Here is an 18755-nt window from a genome sequence, read left to right on the forward strand (position 1 = left end):
AAATAAAACAACTGGGAGAACAAAAAGCAAATACAAATTAAAAGCTGGTCTTTATTTCACAGAGACCTCGGTGAATTGCTCAGACATGAAGCCTATAAACATAGAACAGCTCCAAAGTCAGATGCTTGGTTTAAAAATGTAAATCATGCTTTTCTTTTCAGTTGTGGTTTGTAGGTGTATCAGTGCCTTTGCAAAAAGTCACCTTCTAAATGAATGCCTCCATTAGGGATGGAAGAATGAAATCAGGTAAACTCAAAAGCAGAGTGAAACCTTGTTCTGAAAAACTGGATCGAGCATTTAAGTTTAATGAGGTTCAACAAACTTCTCATTTGAAATATATGTTTGTACCTCTGGGCTTTGGGGGTTTGGACAGAGTGGGGAAATGAGATACTGAAACAGCAGCAGAGAAGCTATTTCCATAGCTTTATAAACCTATTGAGCCTTAATTAATATTATTTATTTGTATTACAGTATTGCTGGGAGAGACACTTATGGCTGGGCAGAGGGAGGGGGTGGCTGTACCCAGAGCAGGGATGGCACTGAAATGTCCTCCCTGAGCACTCCCAGCCCAGACATGCCACAGGACATGGGGAGGCTGGTGGCTGTCCTGGTGGGCTCCCAGCAGCCTCCACCAGCAGAAAGGGGACACACAGCACCAGGATTTCCACGGGCTCAGGGCCACCAGCCCTGCAGCAATGCCCCTATTGACTGGGCAAAGCAACAGCACATTAACAGCAGTTATTAATAAATATCTTGCTCCTCTTCCTCCCCCTCCCATTTTTGCAAAGGAGACATCTGTTTCTGTTTCTCCTGCCCTGAGAGAAATAACTCAGGCTCCTGAAGGGTTACAGAGCGGCATCCAAGGCAGGCAATCATTTTCTGCCCAAGCTATCTTCTTTAGTTTAAAAATGTTCGCTATTCTTTTGAAATGCATGAAGTAGATTGTGGGAGAGCTAATATTATATTCCACTACAGAAAGCTGGTGGAGTATTTTACATTGATGTCTGGCTCTAGTGATTTTCTAAGGATTTTGAATTCATTAAATCCAACCATTGAATAATCTCCATTCGTGGCGGAAGGAAGGCAAAAGTGCTTACGCTCTTCAACAGCACAGAAGCGTGTAGTCTTTTCTTAAACACCAAATCTCTCTGACCCACTGCATGCAGCACAGGTTGCCCACCGTGCCACCTTTGATTTGCAGGCTTTGCTTATGATACAGCCTTCTAAAACTGCCATTGAATGTAGCAGCAGAGAGCCTTGGCAGGGTGTTTTGCACTGCAGTAGCCTCCTCTGTCCTCAATCAGAATTAAGATCCAATTGTTCCAAGCTCAGACCAGAGGCAGAAGCTCAGGACAATGAGAAGAGAAAGCCCCACAGCATCTCCCTGTAATTCAGCACGACAACGTGCAAGGACAAGAGTCCAAACCCAGAAATAATTTTTACCCTGGAGAAACAGAATCTTGAAACAGAATTGTTTTGATTCCTTGACGTTGATGTTCAAAGCTTTAAATGAAATCTTGTGCCTGATCATTTTATTTCTGAACTGAATAACAGTTACTTTGGAGACAAAACTTTGGCTTTAACTGAATTCAGTGAGAGCTGTCACTAATAAAATCCTGCCCCGGAGACACCACTGATATCAGAAGAAAACTGCAAGATGTTACCATTTAGCATTACTGCTGCTAAGTGTCAAACATATTGAGTTTAACAGATTAGGCTTTGTTAGTTTTTTTTAAATCTATCATCTAGAAAAATAACACTAGCATTTCACTGAAAGAAACTTTTGGAAATTCGAGAACTCGAGAGAGTTCTTTCTCAGAATGAAAATAATCACTTCAATTAAATAGGGCTTTTGATGTAGATACAGTCTAACCATCATCAAAGCCTGGAACAGATATTTCATCCTCCCTTGTTCTTTCTCAGCTTCTAGCTCTGTGCATGTGAGAATGAACTTCAGCATCTAGGAATGTCCTAAAACATTAAGGACATATCTATATAATTGGTTATTGCCATCTTCTGTGGGTCTTGGTGTCTTTCCTATCTAATTTGATGCCGATATTGGGGGGGAAAAATTCCTTAATAACCTTCTGCAGGTTATGCTGTGTATGGAGAACTGGATGTTTCATCCATTTTGTACAGTGTTGGATAATCTCCTTTTTTCCCCAGGGCAGCAGTGGGATTTGATTAAACCAGCAGCTCAGCAGAGCTTCCCATCTCCAGCCTGAGCACGGGACCTTGGGAGACCCTGGCATGAAGCAGAGGGTGTCAGTGGGTCACAGGCATGTGTAAGAAGGACAACCACTAAAATTGTTCCTGGAACTGTTATTTTCATGCACTTTGGATCAGATGTTGCAGATTACTGTGATATCCACTGAACTACCTTAGGGGATCTTTGCAGAGCTGGATCTAAGTTATCAATCTCATGCATTCTGCAGTGAAACAAAGGTTGGGCTCACTCATATTTAGTGGACCCCCAGACCCAGCTATTCCTTTTATCATAATTCATCATAAATTGCAAGGACATTGTGCCTTTCACCTCTGAGGACCCCACTCTGTGCAGAGGGCCTTTTTCTTGGCACACAAGTCACCAACACATTTCAGAGTGCTCACTCTAGGAAAGGTGAACTTGAGTTTAATTTGAGGCATTATAAGGCTGGATTTCTTTTTTAGTCCTTTCAAAGAGCATCTGGAGTGAGGACAAGGAGTTTCAGATTGTCCTCCAGAGCTGAACAAATGGTCATCTTAAAGGAAAAATATTGTCATTCCTTGACACTTTAGGGACAACAGCTTGGCCTAGATTCTATTATTCCTTTTAATATATTAAATATTCCTTGGCTTAGTCATGGGAAGCAAAGCAACACAACTGCTTTCTAATAAATAAAATGTGCTCAGAAGCAACTCTGAAGCTTTCCAGATAACTGCATTTTGAGTTTGCCAGGAAGCCAGATGCTGCCATTGGAAAAGAAGCTGCTATGGTTTGTCATCCGAGCCCAGAAATTGATACCCAAGAATGATATGATGAGGCAGACTCGATGACAGCACTGCTCTTTCTATAAATAATCTGAAGAAAACTTTTTTCATTAAAAAAAAAAGAAATGTTTTTTGTTAGAGAATTGCACAGCAAACCAGAAAATTAAAAAGGATAGACATGCTGTGTTTGAATAGGGCCAACAAAAGAACACGATATACACAATTTCTAGAAGAATATATAGCAGCTCTCACACGTTTTACACTACATAGGCTCTATTTTTTCCCAAAATACCAATAGTTATGAAACTCATTATCTTTTTGACAATGGAGAAATGGAATATTATTCCTTTACTGGCTTGATCATGTCAAATGTCAAAGCAAATTATGAATGCTTGTCCTTCAAACACTCAGCCCTCCTGGTAAGATATTTAATATCAATAGCATTCACATCCAGCTGCAGAATGAACTAATACTGCACACATCTCACAGACCTAAAGTTCACTGTGCCTGTTGCCTGCCGTGCAATTCCATGTCTCAAGTCCTACCTCTTGTTCCTGTCCTAAGCATGGGGAAATTCATTGCAGTGCCAAATGGCACATTAGAAGTTGCCTGGAGAAGGAGTTAAACCCATGAGCAGGGGTTATTTGTGAGTTTAAAGGGTTAAAAAGAGAATGGGAGAAAGAGCAAGTGGTTAATAGGAGTTTTGATTTTCATCATACTTCAAAAGCTTTAGAGAGGAGTGTCCTGATGAGAGGTTGTGGGAGTTTCTAGCACAAGAAACCTGCTAAGAGGCCAGTGAAAAAATCATAATCTTGTCAGTGCTGGAGAAACAGTGGTGAGTGAGGGTTCACCCAGACAAGGCACTGCTGGAATGAGCTGTGTTAATTCTCAGGGCAACATCCAGAGGGAAATACAAATTCTCCTTAGGAATACAGTACAGTGATGGGGAGGGTGGAGAAAGGGAAAAATTCTGAGATTCTTTCATTCCACCCATTATGAGCCTCCTCTAAGAAATAATTCTGCACCTGTTTGTGCTGTACAAACACACCCAGAGCTACTCCACACAACTCTGCATGAAATGCAGCCAGACTGGGAGGTGGGGTAGGGAATGGGATGTCCTGTTCCCAATGGAGAGGGATGTTCCAGTGATGGATGGTGTTTCCAAGGGCTCTCCCTGAGCCCACGATGCCTGTGCTCCTCCTGCCAGCACTCCTGGGCACCAGCTCCTCATCTCCCCACAAACAAAGCAACATTAGTCTCTTTTATGGCCTTTAGAAAATAAATTTATAAATCCTCTTTGGAGCAAATGCTCCCTGTCAGACCCAGGGGGAAGGTGCAGCAGCGTGGCTGGAGCTACAGGAGGGTAAAAAATGAGGCAATCTGGTGGAGAGCTCATTGAACAGCCCAGAAGGGGCAGGAGAATCACCCTGGCCAGTGAAAGGGAAATTGCTGCACTCAGGTTGCTTTTAAACCTGTAAAAAAGGGGCTTCAATGGAAGCGTGTTAGGAGGAGGATTGAGCGAAACAGGTTTTTAGGATAAGTCTTAAATACTTAAATCAATCATGATAACTTGCTGCACTGAATTTATCTCCTAAGCTGCCTAAAGTAAATTCTTCAGATCTGTCTGAATAATTTGGAGCTGATAATGCAGCATTTGAGGAGGAAGGCTGTTGGCCACTGAAAGGATTTTCTCATTAGAATTTCAGCCGATTATTAGCCAGAGAAATGGTCTTTCAGGAGCACACTCCAGAAGCTCCCTTGGAAAACTTTTATAAACACTCAGCCTGCTAAAAAATGAAATTGGAAGGTGAAATTACAGCTAGTTATTACTTTTGAGAGGTCAGGGATGGAACAAGCAGCCACAAGTGGGTTTATCTACTCTTCCCTGTGCTCTGGGTTTTTTATTCTACACACGACCAGGAAATCCTTTTGGATCATCTGGAACTGAGATCTCTGAAAACGAGTTATCAGAAACATGCTCTTGGTCAGATGTTCGTAACAGGGGTCTGAAAAGCTGTTTTTCCATAGAATCACACTTAGGAGATGGATGTTGAACAGGGACCCAGAGCTTTGCTGGGAGGCTCCTAGCTGGGCTGAGCTTACCACACAAAGAGGGTTTAAGCCTGTCCCTGACAAGCATTTCTCATTCTATTGCTCTTCTCCATTTTCAATGCAATTATTTTTCCAGACAGAGAAATCAGCGAGTGAGGGGAGGTGGGAGGTGAGAAACAGGGGAACTCAGGGGGAAGTTTTGCCAAGAGGAAGAACAGAGCTTTAAACCCAATCCCAATTTGTGGCTTAATTGAGGTGGAGTAAATGCTGGAAGAATCCTTTCACCTCTTCCTCCTTTAGCAACTGTACATGGGGTGACAGAAACACCTTTCCACAGACCATTATGTGCCAGAAGCAGTGAGAGGAAGAGAAAGAAAAGCTGTAGCAATAATTACAAAACATGGTGTTGTAAGTGAGCTGTAAATACAGCCAGTAGAATTCCAGGAAGCCTTGCTGTCCTCACTGCACTGGAACTGTAATTTGTGCTCTCACTTCTTAAAGCCACACCAATGTTTCCATGAAGTATTTTGTCTGGGCTGAGTAAATGGTAAATGGTGTATTTATTGATTTTTATCTCTCTTCACACCTCAAATGCTGCCTGTCTGCTCAGAGCCAGGTCACAGCACACTTACTCAGCAAACACCTCCTCCTTGGCTGAGCCATAAACTCCCTGGGACAGCATTCAATCACACAAGGTCCCAGGGGTTTCCTCTCCTCCCCTTCTTTTTCCAAGAAGACTCAATGTTGACCCTGATGTTTTTTGGAGGAAAAGCTGGTAGGACCAGTAACACCTTGCATCCTGTTAATGCCATGTGTAAAAATGGTTTAAACTTGGCACAGTTTAAACTGAAGTTTCCATACTCAACACAGTGATTAAGTACATCCATCTGGTAGCACCTGTAAGCTGTGTTTAAATTCTTCCCCCATGGTGGTGTGGATTTTTTGGGGAGTGGGGGAAGAGCTCTACAACAGACATTTATCAGTAAACTGTAAATGCAGAAAATTCTGTACGAGGGATTTTGTTACAACAGCCAACATATGAACCAAATCAAAAGCAACACCAAAGAAAAACCTCTTTAAAATGTCAAAAAATAATAAAATTCAGAAGCACCTTGAACCAACATGACTTTCTCTGTTCCCCAATAAGCTCTTCTCAGAAAAATAATTAGAAGAATGTGTAAGAGGTTCTGGTGGGGCTTCACAGCCCTTCAGGGATGGTGGTGCCAAGCTCCAGTGCCAGCAGCATTGATGCTGGGATGGATGGGGTGTGCCAGAGCCCAGCCCAGCACCTCCCTCACCCCAGGGAAACACTGATTTGTCACCAGCTGGAAGTGCAAGGGCGGCTGTGTCAAGGGAATCACAGATTGGATATTAAGAAGAAGTTTTTTAGAGAAAGGGTGATAAAGTTCTGGAATGGCGTGCCCAGGTGTCACGGTTGTATTTTCTGGAAAAATCCCCTTGCCCAGGATTTCTCTCCTGGGAAGCTGAGAAGCCTCAGAGAAAAAGGAAAACAATGTTATCTCATTTGCTTCTCCTGTGTTTTGCTGCTTTGGAACGTGGTCGGAGATTGTTTATCCAACATGTGAATTGTTTTTGACTTAATGACCAATCAGGGTCAGTCTGTGTCAGACTCTGAGGAGAGTCATGAGTTTATCATTAGTATCTTTTAGCCTTCTTGCATTCTTGCTCTATTCTTTAGTATAGTTTTAGTATAGGGGAATGGAATGGAATGGAATGGAATGGAATGGAATGGAACGGAACGGAACGGAACGGAACGGAATAGAATAGACTAGACTAGACTAGACTAGACTAGACTAGAATAGAATAGAATAGAATAGAATAGAATAGAATAGAATAGAATAGAATAATAAATTTGCCTTCTAAGAACATGGAGTCAGATTCATCATTTGCTTCCTGCCACTGGGGACCCCGAAAATACCACACCTAGGGAGGTGGTGGAGTCCCCATCCCTGATGTGTTTAACAAAGCCTGGATGTGGCACTGGGGGCCAGGGTTTAATTGAGGTGTTGGGGCTGGGTTGGACTCGATGATCTTGAAGGTCTCTTCCAGCCTGGTGATTCTGTGATTCTGTGAATTCTCTGAGGAGCAGCAGAGCCCCATCCCTGGTGGGGTGGGCAAACCCAGGAGGTGCCAGCCCTGAGCTCCTGCCTTGGCTTTGCCATCCTGGCTGTGGGAAGGGCAATTCCAGGCCGTGCCCTCCAGAGCTGACCAGGAATGCACAGTGTGGCTCTCAAGGGCTGCCAAAGAGCATCCAGGAAACAGCAGGTTCTGCCCAAGAGAAAAACCTCATCAGCTCAAAAGGAAAATGACTTCTGGAGAAAGACAAGGAATTGTAGCAGCCAGAGTTGTGAAAAGCCTTGACAAAATATTTAATGTGAAGGAGCAGAAAACGCCTGCCAAGTGTTAGACCCTTCCTAATGCAGGTTATTAGATGGTTATTGCCACTGCTATTAAAAAGACACAATTTTCTGAGTGATCCATGCAAAGAAGGGCTGGAACACACCTACAGCTTTTCCATGTGCTTTTAGCTCTGCTAATGGAGAAAAAAAATCCTTGCATCTAAGACTCAATTGAATAATTATTCAATTCAATTAGCAAATAAGTAATGTCCTGTTTTGTGGTGTATCCATTAGACTTGTGGGTAGGAAATTCAATAGATAAATCTCTAGAAAGTGTTTTAGGCTCATCACACGTATGTTGGTGCAGCCAGATTTTTTATTTTTGTAATCTATGAGGAAACTGTTAAAGAATGAGAAAGAGGCTTCAAAAAGCTGAAAGGAATTAGTTTTCTACTGATCTCCACACAACAATGGTATCGTGAATAATTCTACTATAATTTACTTAGTAGAATGAAAAATAGCAGCAGCGATTCTGGTTGTAAATAATCCATTTTCTCATAGCAGAGAACCATTACCAGGTCAACATCTACTGTCAGACTTCATGATTAAACTCATTAAAACTGTCCTGCTTAATTCTATTTTTCAAAGAAAAATCATGCCTTCAACGTGGTTTTTTTTTTTTTTTTTGGCTAAATATGCCCACTTTTCTTGAAATATGTAAATGTTCTTACACAGAACTTAGAAATCCAAAATATGAACAGCTGATCCTTCCCCATCTTCCTCCTGTCCCTTTCCTGTCCCCCCCTTCCCTGCCCCCATTCCTACTCAGGTCCTGTTTGTTTTTTGCATTATTTAGGTGAACATTTCTAACATAAATGTTTTTACCTTTTACAGGAATTTTTTACATTTTTCACAGGAAAGCATTCCAGCAGGTTCTCTGTTAACACAATGGTTTCTAGGTAGCAAGGAAAAAAAAACCCACAGCATCTCTTCTGCAAGAGCTGGCAGATGTTGACTTTTTCCCCATAACAGTAATGCCTCTATAAAAAAAAAGTCCATTCCAGTCTTACAAGCGTTAAAATGGAAAATAAATAGAAGTGGCAAATACAGCACGGCGAAAATTACATGTGAGGGACCAGAAACTCCAATCCCCTCTCAGAGGGGACATTGCAAGGGTAATGAGAAGATGCAGAAGCTTTTCAATCTCCCAAATCAGTCCCTGGTGGAAGATGGTGGAGGCAGACAAACCAAAGGGGGCAGCAGGGGCGGGCAGGATTATTTAATGAGCATTGGCTGCTGTGAGACACCCACGGCCACCCCAGACTGCAGCCTCGCCAAGGAAAGTGCCAGAAGCCATTCCCATTTGCTGCAAACTGATGATGTGACAGGGGTTTTCTTCTTGTAGAGACAGAGTGTGATGTTTTATTTACAGTTCCATGCAGGCTTGTGGAGGTGGGGAAGGTGTGAGGGATGCCCGGGCAGCGCTCAGCTGCAAACCCCACACAGACCTCGTGGGTTTGGTGATGGGCAGAGCAACACCAATCCTCACAAAAAGGTATTTTAAATCCCCCACAGGGCTGGGGATGCACAGGGTTTTGCTGTTCTCCATGCTGGGGCAGTGGTTGTCACACAGTGTGGGGACAGCCTGGGGACCACAGGGGCTCTCCCTCTGTGGATGGGCAGCAGGGTTTGGTTGCTAAACCTTGAAGCAAACCCAGCTCAGTTTTTGTGTGGAAGTCTGCCTGACAATAAGGGCATAGCCAGGTCCAGGCTGCACACACACATTCCCTCTCCTGCCTTCTCTGGGCTTGGAGCCTGCCAGGCACCTTTTTGTTCCCCCCCTCACTTCTGCAGCACAGCCAGCACCTGTCCCCACAATCCCGACCCAGGGCTCAAGACAAAACAAGGCTGGAGAGGAAAGAAAGGTCAAATGGATTCCACTCTATTGCTAAAAGCTTGGAGTAATTTGCACTGTTATAATTCCAGCAGCTGAGACAGTCAGAAAAATACATTTAATATTTCAATTTTTTTCCCCGCTTTTTTCCCCTAAGACATTTTTCCCTCAGCTGAGGAGAGCACTAACAATGACTTCAATAGCAGAACCAAGTTTAAAGCCCAGTTCTTTCCAATTCTGCTTATTCCTTCAAGCTATTCCAATCCCCTTTATGTTCTTTCTGCATACACACATCTGTCTTCTTCAAAGCCTTAACCATCTCTGACACACCTGACCTTTCCATCCAAGCGCAATGGTTGGATGCAAAGAAAATCCCTTTACCTGCAGCAAGTAACTCTTTGTTTTGCCAGTCCCACGCCTGGAAATTTTGCTGCTGCAGGAAGTAAAGCGGTGAGCAGCCTTGCCTTGGCTTTTCAAAAATGGAACTGTCATCTCTTCGAGAGAAATAACAGCTTGTCTTTATTTTGTCAGACATGACTGTTAGTTATTAGAGTTGTCTTAAGAACATGCTACAAGTAGAATTAGGACAGTATTGTCACAGAAATGTCAAGAGTTCAGAAATTAATTTGACAAGATCTGGGAGAGCTCAGATATCTAATTAAACTTTCTGTGACAGTTATGTTGTGTAAATACTGGGAACCTCTTAAAAGAAAGGATCAGGTAATACTAGTTCTATATTCAATTAATAGATGTTAGACCCATTCAACAGCTGTTACTCTGATTAAACCCATTCAGTTCATGCCAGTAAATATAATTTCATCTATTCAGGCACACAAGGTTCATCCATTTTTAACAAAAATTGCCAATAAGTTTATTGCATTAGATAACACTGTATTATATTTTATACTATATATATACACTATATTTTTTGCTGGAGTTTTTATAAACACTCTTCTCCTCCACTCAGTGAATGACAGCATACATTGCCTTATGATAAGAGCACATGCAGTTCCGGTTTTGAAGGTTTTAGAATAATTTCTGTAGCAAAAACATATTCCATAGATGAAGGGAATTCAGGCTAAGAGGAATTATGGCTAATAGATTCTGACCTCAACAGGCTATAATGCAGGCTGGATTTGCACTCAGAAATACTTGCATCAAGCCCATATCTCATAGCTGTGTTAAATCATATCAATTCATCATTTAAAGAAGCCACTACATCCATTAGTAAATTGTTTTAATAGTTAATTATTAGCAGAATGAAAAGGATGTGATTATCCCCAGCCTGAGTCTCCAGAGGCACTCTCAGCACGTGGATCATGCTGCTGCTGCTGCAGATCCCATCCAGAGCCAGCAGTTTAATGAAACACAAGAAATGCTTCTGGAACTAAAAGCTGGGAATTGGAGCCACCAGTCTGAGCTTAGAGCATGAGCAGGGCTCAGAGTTAAACACAGAGCTGGGCTTAGGGCATGAGCAGGGCTCAGTTCTAAACACAGAGCTGGGCTTAGGGCATGAGCAGGGCTCAGTTCTAAACACAGAGCTGGGCTTAGGGCATGAGCAGGGCTCAGTTCTAAACACAGAGCTGGGCTTAGGGCATGAGCAGGGCTCAGACTCAAACACAGAGCTGGGCTTAGGGCATGAGCAGGGCTCAGACTCAAACACAGAGCTGGCCCAAGCCCATCCTCAGCTCCCCGTTGCAGCCAGCCCTGCCCTGCCCTGGCGTTCCTGCCCGAGCACAGGAGGCTGTGCCTCCCCAGGGATGGCTGCCAGCTGGGATGAGGTTGCTAAGCAAGTTCATCAATAGCCATTAATCCTGGAGGTGACAGTCCTGCACACGAGCACGGGGAGGGGCAGGGTTGCAGCTGGGGAGGTGATTAATAACCCAGGCACTGCGGTGGCCCTGCTGCCATCAGCACCCCGAGCGAGTGGAAAGTCACCACGGCAGCTCTGAGCTGCCAGCCAGACCTGCAGAGTCATCCTCAGGGCAGGCACATGGGCTGGGTGTGAGGAACAGCCTCGGGCACTGCTCAGTGCACAGTGCTTGTGTTTGACACTGAACAATACCACAAACCAGTTGATTCCATTATTTGCTGCAATTTCCCTCGCTCATCACTCGTCTCCTTAGCACTGGGGCTGGCTAGAAAGGAAGCCTGCAAAGCTTTTGAAAGAAATTCCAATCATTTAAATCAATTCCCTTCCCAAAGTGCTTTCTGATGCAAAGACGTGAAAATTACGCCTTGAATTTCAAGTTCATTCTGTTGATAGCTGAACACTGCTTATTTTTCAACTGGCACTTTTTCTCTGCACCCTCAGCTGTTCCATCTCTTCATGAAGTTAAACTTCACGTTCACATTGCTTGGCCAAAAACACACCAGAGGGCAGTTACCTCTGCTGGTCCTTTGGGGCCAGCAGTCACCTCTGTCTAGGTGGCCAGAGGGGAAATGTGCATCTGTCCAGCAGCACTCCCAGCAGAGCAGCTCAGTGCCACCACCTTCATCACCAAACAAACCCAGTGAACCTCACCTGCACTTCCACTGAGCGGGCAGATCAGCCTGAGGAGCTGAGAAAGAGGAAGGTGCAGCCAGTAAAACGATCTGAGACTAAGTAGGAAAAAGAAACAAAGAAGACAATTAATTTTTATCTTTTTTTTTTAAGTTTAGAGTGAAGGGTTCTCTAAAGGTTTTTCCAATGATTAAGAAAGGAAAACCCAAACGCCCTACCAGCGTGATTTGTTCTGGAGGCAGGATAGAACAACAACAAATCCCATAAGTAATTTGCAGGGCACTCTTACCAAGCACAGCCTGGTAATCTTAACTCCCCACCTCACTTAAAACAGCTTTTCTGTTCCTGGATAACCCCCAAGCCCATGGTGGGTAATGAATAAGAAAACAATGGTTGTTGTTTTCCTTCCCATTCCCAACACTCACTCTGCATTAGGCTCCATCATTTCACAACTCCCTTGATGTAACACGATGTGGCAGAACCTGCCCTGATCCAGAAGTGAACCCTGATGCAATGCAGAACAGATGCCTTGGACTCAAACTGCTCCTTCCTTGCCTCTCCTACCTTTGATCCACATTTTCTGCTTGTGACAGGCTGTTAAATAAACATCAGTGACAAGGCTTGGTATGCATTTGTTTTTCTGCAGCTTGTTTTCTTTTTGTTCAGCTCTCCAAGCTGAGCATCTTGTTGACAAATATACACACTCCATTACCAATTAATGACTTTAGCCTGGTGTCCTCTACTCTCCTTACTCCCCAGTGCCAGTTCTACACATTAGCCTGGGTAACATTCAAAGATAATTGTGTTTTGTTTATTTGTTTTGGGAAGTAACAGCAATCAGACAGGCAAATCCCAGTCCTTGCCAAAGCTGCAATTGTGTTTTCAATGTAGCCTGCTCCAAGGAGAGCCAGGCAAGCACACGTGGCATTTGCTCAGGGTGAAACTTCACTTTTCTTTCACTCTTCATTTTTTTGTTCTTCCAAGGAAAGGACGTTTTTCTCAACACTCAGGGCTTTCTGCAGGCTTTGCACATCTAAGACCAGGTTCTCTGCAGCCTCTGTGTTTGTTTAGTCACTTTTTAAAGCTTGCCCTTGTTGCATACTGCAGTTAATTGAAAATGTGAGGTCATTCTCAGTAGTACAGACTCACAGAACAGGCTGGGGTGGAAGGGACCCACAAGGATCAACTCCTTGCTCTGCTCAGGAATGTGCCTCTCCAGGTTCCTCCCATCTCCACGAGCCCCAGTGTGACCCCAGAGCATTGTCGAGGCTCTCCTTGAGCTCTGCCAGGCCTGGTGCTGTGACCACTTTGTGGTCAGGATCCCATATTCGTGCCCAGAGATCTATTTCAATGCTTGAAGAAACATCTCATGGATATTTTCCAGTGGCCATTGACGTTGGCTACCTCCATTTCCAACACAGTTGAAGCAATCTAATTTTTTGAGAATTGGCTACTTGGGACCTTTGCAATCAGCAAACCCAGAAACCCAACCCCCTGAGGAATCCGTGTAAATGAGGTCCTCTGTGGAAGAAAACCCATTTGATTAACACTAAGTGCAGGCAGAGGTGGTACAGCCTGAGCTAAATTCAGCCTCCTTTTTGTGCTTGCAGAGATGTAAAGTCTTGCTGAGCAGCCGTGGCCGTGCTGCACATTAGGCGAGGAGACACGGCCACAGTTGGCGGAACACATTAGCATCTTCCGCTCTGATAATTAGTTTAGTGAAAAATTATTGCATTATCTGTTTGCTTTCATTAGGGACCAATTGCATCCTTAAAAAGAACGGCTCACATTAGGTGCTTTTAATAAGACAATAAGCACTATAGTGTTTCCAAACAAGATTTAAAGCCCGTTCAGCACGTGAGTAATTAGCACAAGGCAGGTTGGAGGCCAAATGCATTATTTAGTAATGGAATTAAATTCCCTTAGAAAGAAAGGAGCCCATTAAAATCCACAGAAAGGCAGAAGTGTCAAAGCAGTGTGTTTGAAATATACTGCAACAGAACCCTTAACTTCACAGTAGGATGTAGTTCAGGTTTTAGCAAACAGGCACCCAATCTTGCAGATCAACAATGGAGATTTTACTCCAGCTATGAAGGGAGAACGAATCCTACAGAGCCATATTGCACAGCAGGTGTTCATCTTGCAGATGGGTTGAAATCATTTATCAGCACTGACTGCTGTGCCATTGGGTAAGAAGGCTGAGATCCTCTGAACTACCCTCAGATGATCCCCATTTTCATCCACAAGAGTCACCAGAGATACTTTTCCTAGCACAGAAAGTTCTGCCCTTACAAAAGCAACCTTTTTCCCCAGGAATGTGACACAAATCTGCATTTTCCTACATGCTGTATTTTAATTTTTGTGTGGCATGAGCAAATATAATTATCAGCACAAAGGATTCAGAAAAAATAAACTATGCTTAGCAACCTCCAGCAAAACTAGCAGAATGCACTTGACAAAACTTGTGCTCTGTAATGAAATTCCTATGAAGGCATTCAGTGCTTAAAAAACTAGGACAAATTATGCTGTAAGGAGCAGAATATGTAAACGTGGCAAGGAGCTGCATTTTGTATTCTGGCTTCAGAGGGGTTACAGCAGTGTGAACGAGACCAGGGCACGGCTCACATCCACCAACAAAGAGACAACACTGGATTTCTGTGGGAATACAGAAACATCCCTTAACCAGGTCCATGTGTAGGGAGTTCTGAGAAAGATGGAGTGCTTGCATCTCTGCCATGAGTACATGCAGACCCTCGTTTTTATGGCAGCCTAAGACATAACAACAACTCTGGAGCCAAACTACCAGCTCAAGCACACGAGTGGCTTGCCAGCTCATCCCTGTGGTAATTCTGCAAAGCCAGTGATGCACGTACCACGTACCAGGACCATGATCATTTCCACGACAGTCAGCCAGCAGTGACAAATGGAGAAGAAAAAAGAGAGGGGAAGCAGGAAATATGGCAGCTCACTTGGTCCTGGGGCTGGGAAAAGGAAAGGATGGCTGCTGGGGAAAAGGAAAGGATGGCTGCTGATCTCTGCTGCAAGAATATGAGGCTTCCAAGAGTTCCAGGGGACCCACAGGTTTTCCTCCTTCAGACCCCTCAGTTCTGGGGCTTTTCCTATAAAAGTGCCTCTCCAGGTACCTTCGAGGCTCAAGTTCTCCCTGCAAATCTGCAGCAGAGCTGGGAGCTGGAAGAGGTGCCTGCCTCTCCCCATCAGGGCTTACAGATAAGCACTCACTGCAGAGTGATTTATGTTCCCAGGATTTGGATGTAATCCTGCCTCCCTGGGGTAGCTGTTTACTTTCAGAGCCAATTTCCCTGATGGTGCAGGAATATCCACGTTTTGCTTTTCCTCCTTTTTTCTTTCAATCTCTGCTCAGAGAGCAGGGAAGGGATGGGGTGCTCAGCACACGGGGACTGTGCTCACCCAGCCACACACCCTGATCCTGGAGGGGCTCTTGCTGCCTTCACAAAACAGGCACAAAATGCAGAACATCTCTGGCTCGATATGAAATTCAATATATTGAATTATGTCAATTATATCCAATCAATTTTCCCCAAGCAGCTCATGCTGTTGACATCGTATTCTGCAGCTTGAAGTCAACCATGTTTATTTCTCTGAGCCCAGAGCTGGCTGGGACACCCTCACCAGAGCCCCTGCCAGACCTAACCCATGGGCAGGACTCCTCTGCACATTTCCAGCCCACTCCAAATCAGCTTTTCTCTGTGTTCACAGCAACACACTGAGACACACAGATCTCTCTGCAAGGTCTGAATAAAGCTTAAGCACAAAACAGCCTGACAGTCCTGAAAGAAGCCAGGGATCTGAGGAAAATGGGTTTGTAGGTGATGCAAAGCTCTCACAGATTCACTCTGAAGCTGCTGAGCCTCTTAACATCTTCAAAACCTCTTTTGTCCTCTGGGGTCACAAAGGAAGCTGTGTTTCCTGGAAGGCAGCTTTGAGAGGCTTGAGACTCCAGGAAAGTCATGACATTAGCAAAAGTTCTGACACAGCTGCTTGTAAAAGCTGGAGATTGAGCTCCCTGTAGTCATTCATCCTCCTTTGAGGCTCCTGCCCTCGTTTCTGAGCTGCCCACTGCAGCCAGGATCCATCCTGCCAGCGATGTTGGACTCCACAGGCAGATTTTGTGCTCTTTTTTTTCCACATTGACCCTTCAGGTTCAATCTCCAAAGGCAGCAGCATCTGAGGGGCTTCTGCTCACAGTGCCAGGCTGGCAGCAGCTGGGCTGGGCACTGCACAGGGAGGTTGGCACGGAAGGCAAAGTCCCATCTTCCATCCAAGCCCCCCTCCCTGCTGGCCCCAGCCCAACCTGCAGGGGCAAAACCTCACACTTTGCACTGCAGGCCATTAGGGCATGAAAGATTTCACCACTTCAAGAGCCAGCTTGGGTTTTCCCAGCATCCAACCTATTTATTGAGGGCCTTGGAAATGTGGCCAAAAGTGAGTGTGTGAAAAGCAGTTTTACATCAATCCCCCACCCACTAAGAGCCCTTTTCCCAGCACTTCTATGAGTTCAGCCATTGTGCAGATAACAATTGTCACACCCCAAAATCCTTGGCTGGGGAGAAAATGAGACATTTTAATCACCATGATTACTAAAACAGAGACCTGTGAAGGATTACTTGCATATTATGGCAAACTTCAATTGAAATGGGCCATTACTTGCCTCATTAATATTGCAAGTGTGTTTGAATGCTCTATGGCAAAAATATATGACTCGGAAACAAATCCAGGTGGAAGGAAAAAAACCCCCACAAAACAAATTTCATTAAATAATGAACATGCATTACTCAAAACCATCCTGAGATTCAGCCCAAGAGCATCACAGACAAAAAAATCCTGGTGCTCTACTTATAAATAAGGCAAAATTATCTATTCATTTAGGAAAAAGTAATCATGCTCAGTTAGACACACCAGACAAGCATATGAAAAGAAAAATGGCTTTGAAGCTGCTCCTGATAGAAGCCTTGACAGCTTTGCAAGAAAACTCTGCAATACACTTCTTTTTTTTATTTTTTTTTTTATTTTTTAAAGTATACATTAGGAAGTCCATTAAAGAAGTGGCATGAATTGGTAATTTTTTGTTGCATAACAGTTTTGAATCTTTAGGAGAACATTAATGCAATACAGCTCCTTTTGCCAGCACCCCTGCAACTCATTTGAAAACCATTCCCAGCTAAAGGTGCTCCTTATAAATTGGATATTAGCAGGGAATGGAATAGAAGATACACCCCTGCTGCTGTCCTGTTTGTCTCTAGATAGAGCATGGCCTACTCATTTTGCAAAGCTATAATTCAGCAAATTTTTCTCTCATTTTACAGAGTCAATAATTGCTCTAACTTGGGTGGGGGAGGTTTGTTATTCACCTTTATTGGTTCATAGTGTCAAGGAGTGCTACTAAGATTAAGCATTTTAAAAATAAGGCTTTTGGTCAAAAACCTCTGCCACAGGTCTCAAAGGTTGCAGATCTACCCTAAGTTCAAGGCTTTCCTCTGAATTGGATAAAGACATAGATAAAGTATCCTGGTGAGGAGAGAAAGCACAGCAATCATCATCTGGAAGCTTGAAATCCCCTGTTTTGGGAGACGGCAGCTGAGTCAAACCCTCCTCAAAATCATATTTTGTCTGAGATGTGATTTTTGAGCAACAGTTTAGACCTGTCCCAGAGCAGAGGGAATGGGTGATGATCAACATCAACCTGCAGCCTGACAATTAGGTGAAAAATGAAAATCCCAACTGCCCCAGGAGCTCTGCTGCAGTGAAAGATGGATCAGGGAATCAGCAGCAGGGTTTATCCACTCAGGAACTGACCACCTGATCACAGGATCCTCTGACTGAGAGCTGCAGGAACTCATTTGTATTTTCAATTCAAGAATTTCTCACTAGGACCACAATTATTTTCTCTGGCCTGTCTCCCCCATCCTTCTCCTGCTCAGGGTGCAACATCTCTTGTCTTTATCCCTGTATGATCTCAACATATAGATATATAAATATGTAGAGATAGATAGATAGATAGATAGATAGATAGATAGATAGATAGATAGATAGGGAGAGGTTTTTTTCTATTTTTAAAGCCAAGAACATTAAAACATGATTTTTAAAGCCAACATGCTTCCCACCAACAAACCCTTTTCCTTCCCATCAGGCCCATGGCCCAGCCTGGACCTTGCAGCAGCTGAGACCACAAGATCCAGGGTTTGCTGCCCCAGTGCAATTTTATTTTCTAGGCAAGAAGCCTCTCCTGAGGCTCAAATTGTAGCCCCAGCAGGTTCAGCATTGCTGGGCATATGCAGGGCACCTCTGCTGATGGTTGCAGAGCTCCTGAGGAAATCAGGTGTAAAAATAAGATAAATTTTAATTGGGAAGCAGCAATGCCAGAGCAGAGAGGAGGATTTTTACCTGAGCCACTGCCCTCCTCCATCCAGCACCCTGTCCATAGGTACCTCAATGCTCACTGCAAAGCTTTTATAGCCCCACATTTCCCATCTTTTTGGCTCAAATTGCAAGGGCCAAAACCACAGACAAGGGAGCAAAGCTGCTGTCCAGGGCAGGCAGGAGCTCAGGGGAACAGGCTGTACCTGAGCCTGGCTGAGCTCAGGGCTTTGAGCAGCTCTGGAGGAGGCAGCAGCAGAGAGAGGCACCTCCTGTGCTGCCCTTCCTGCTAATGGGCCCGTCTGCTGCAGGTGATGCTGCAGGTGATGCTCTGGATACTGCACTTGGAGCAGCATCCACAGGGAAGTGATGTCTTCTCTTTTTCTGCACTGGGGGAAAAAAAAAGTAATGTGTTTTCTCTTTTTCTGCACTGAGAAAAAAAATTTACTGTCCTGCACAGATGCAGAGAAAAAAAAAATGAAAAAAAGCAGATTTGTCCTGCCTGTGTTGCTTCTTGCACGGGCCATGCCAGGATTGGTTCCATTGCTCTATTCTCTGAGGTCTCTTGGGTGCTGGCTAT

This window comes from Ammospiza caudacuta, chromosome 19 (assembly GCF_027887145.1).
Source record: "Ammospiza caudacuta isolate bAmmCau1 chromosome 19, bAmmCau1.pri, whole genome shotgun sequence".
Taxonomy (NCBI): Eukaryota; Metazoa; Chordata; class Aves; order Passeriformes; family Passerellidae; genus Ammospiza; species Ammospiza caudacuta.